At 42.1% G+C, this 2,868-nt stretch overlaps 1 pseudogene across 2 annotated transcripts; it reads right to left on the minus strand.

The window, feature by feature from the left end:
- Positions 1-506: 506 nt before the first annotated feature.
- Positions 507-2,365, minus strand: LOC149573238 (uncharacterized; annotated as a pseudogene). 2 transcript variants are annotated; one of them, XR_016360070.1, is made up of 2 exons: positions 2,048-2,365; positions 507-1,735 (listed from the first exon to the last, which is right to left on the minus strand). The product of XR_016360070.1 is annotated as an uncharacterized LOC149573238, transcript variant X2 (transcript). The 2 variants fall into 2 exon arrangements; XR_016360069.1 differs by having other exon boundaries at positions 507-1,740; positions 2,048-2,363.
- Between the last annotated feature and the right edge of the window lie 503 nt (positions 2,366-2,868).

The following is a 2,868-nucleotide window of genomic DNA, read 5'->3' on the forward strand; positions in this document are numbered from 1 at the left end:
AATGTAAACAAAATAATAAATGATAAATATAAGAGTTTATATAGTAATAAATGATTGTTGGAGTTTTGGTTTAAGTCCTTTTATGAAATATTTGGTTTAAGTTCATAAAAATTATACACAATCAAATTCAGAAATTTGTGAGCACATATTTGTAGCTATCGATATAAGAGCCTTACGGTTGAACCCTTGAAGTGCAAGTCTTACGACTGAACCTCCTCAGCTAAGAGCCAAGGACTAAGGGGTACCCATTCCACCAAATTCACCCAGAGCATGATCCTGATCTCATCCCTTTTTCAAACTCAGAGTCGCACACTCGGCGAGACTTAATCCCAAGTGGACTCTTTAAGAACCTCAACTTCAATGATAGACCAAGAGCCCATTGACCACCACAAAGATTTTAAGTAAACAATAAAAAATAAAAAATAAATTTAATTCAAAAAAAAGATTTTCAATCCTAATACCCTCAATCGAAATAGCACCTCAAACAAAACTTAGGAACACACAGATTATATCATCAACATATTATGAAGGTCATGCCTATTATGAAGTAGTATAATGACGTCGTTGTTCAGTTCTTTCCTATCTGAGGCCTTCAATACAGGACAGAGGTATTGGCCATTAAAGGAAAAACGAATTGACAGCACAAGCACTCGAAACATTAATGAGATCGACATGAATACAGTGATGAAATCTTATCTTAACAGCAGAGAGAATAAAGTATTCAAATCTTACTTGGACATCTTAAACACCAAAGCGCAGAATTCACACAGAAATGAGGTATACAGAAGAAAACCACTGAGAAACCCAGAAATCTGCCTTCGCCAAATATCAAAGATCGGCCTGAGTAAAGAAAACCACCGAGAATCCCAAAAGCCTGTTTTTTCATCGAAGATCGGCCTGAGGAGTAAAGAAAACCACCGAGAAACGCAAAACACTGATTTTAAACCATATGAGGAGCAAAGAAACCCACCGAGAAAACCTAGAAAACTGTTCTTTTCATCAAAGATGAGGCTGAGGAGCAAAGAAGACAACATAGAAACCTGGAAATCTGTGTTTTCCATCAATCAGTCAAAGATCGGGCTGAGGAGTGAGGCGAATGTAAGCCTTCCCCGAGGGCACGGCCACGGTCTCAAAACCCTTGGGAAACTTCTCCATTGCAGCTGCATCAGACAAGGAAGGCAGCACCATGCACTTCTCCCCTGCCTTCCAATCCACCGGCGTGGCCACGCTGTAACTGGCCGTGAGCTGCAGAGAATCCAAAACCCTCAAAATCTCAGCAAAATTACGGCCAGTAGTGGCAGGGTAAAGAATCGAAAGCTTCAAGGTTCTGTCGGGACCGACAACGAAAACGGCCCTAGCAGTCAAGGGAACATCGGCGGAATCCTTCTCGGCAGGGTCGAGCATGCCGTATTTGAGGGCAACTTCTCTGTTCGGATCGGCGACGATGGGGTAAGTGACGGTGGCGCCAGGGGTGAAGCTCTCGATGTCTCGAACCCAGGACCTGTGGGTTTCGGCGTCGTTGCAGCTGAGAGCTAAAACCCTAACTCCTCGCCTCTCCAATTCCGGCATCAATCTCGCCAGGGAGCCGAGCTCCGTTGTGCACACCGGGGTGAAATCCGCCGGGTGGGAGAACAGAATCGCCCAGCTCTGAGAAATGTAGTCGTGGAAATGGATGGGGCCCTGGCTCGAATCTGCTGTGAAGTCTGGAACTATGTCGCCCAGCTTCAATGCCATGCTGTGCTGCAATAGTAATCAAAGATTAGGGCGCTTTTTTTCTGCAAATTTGTGATGAAAAGCTTTCGGGGAATCAGAGATCTAGGCTTTTTTTCTGTGAATTTGTGATGGAGGGCTTTGCCGGGGGAATGGATTTTATTGAAGGATTTGTTTGGGGAATGGATTTGGAATACCAATCAAAGATTGGGGCCTTTTTATCTGTGGATTTGTGATGAAGAGCTTTGCCGCGGGGAATGGATTTTATAGAAGGATTTGGTGTGGGGGAATGGATTTGGATGAACGGAATGGAAATGTGATGAGCTTCGTGGCTTACCTGGTTATGGCCGCCTCGCCAAGCACAAGACAATCGAATAATGCTTTCCTGATCAATACAGACGGGTAATCAATTGTATAATATGATTCGTAAGGATCCCCGGCGAACTTTGAAATGTTCGACCAGATTTCTTGTGAACATGGAGGTTTTCCTATGCTCGTTCCTCGTCAGGTTTGTCGATTGGCTTCGGTTATATAATTTCTGTGAATATCGAAATGAAAATGAAAATAAAAAAATCAAACGATATTCTTAAGGTCTGGTAGCTTATGGGATCGAGGGCTGGGTTGAGGACATTGGAATCAGCCTCTTGTACACAACTCTATTTCCTTGTTGATTATGGTTTTTCCTTTTTCTACTATAAGTTTGACGAGGTAACCTATCGTTTGTGCAACTTGTTCCTTGGTGATTTCTTTTTGTCACATGTTTCCATAGGTTGAACGTTCTAAGGGGATCTTTATACCCTCTAATTGATATGAACAATTGTGATAGTTTTGTCTTAGATACTTCTTAATTACTACTCTTTAGAGAGTCTAAAAATTGAAAACACGTGTATTAATAGTCGATTATACATTTACTAATAGTTGATCATATTTTAGCTTTTTTTGTTGGCGATTGGCCAATTTGTACACCACTATTAGGACATTTCATCAAGACTATAGGGACATATAAACACGAGTGCTAGTGTTTTTTGAGTGAGCCACTCTTGGTGCATGAACATAGCGAGTATCAAGTTATGACACTTTTTGACCACTTTGTGCTCCACGATCCCTGCAGAGAGATTCACAAATACCCAGAAGTTGAAACCTTAGCTTCAAGCTCTC

The sequence above is a fragment of the Cupressus sempervirens genome, chromosome 2, assembly GCF_028749045.1.
Source record: "Cupressus sempervirens isolate cs-2001-9-10 chromosome 2, ASM2874904v1, whole genome shotgun sequence".
Taxonomy (NCBI): domain Eukaryota; kingdom Viridiplantae; phylum Streptophyta; class Pinopsida; order Cupressales; family Cupressaceae; genus Cupressus; species Cupressus sempervirens.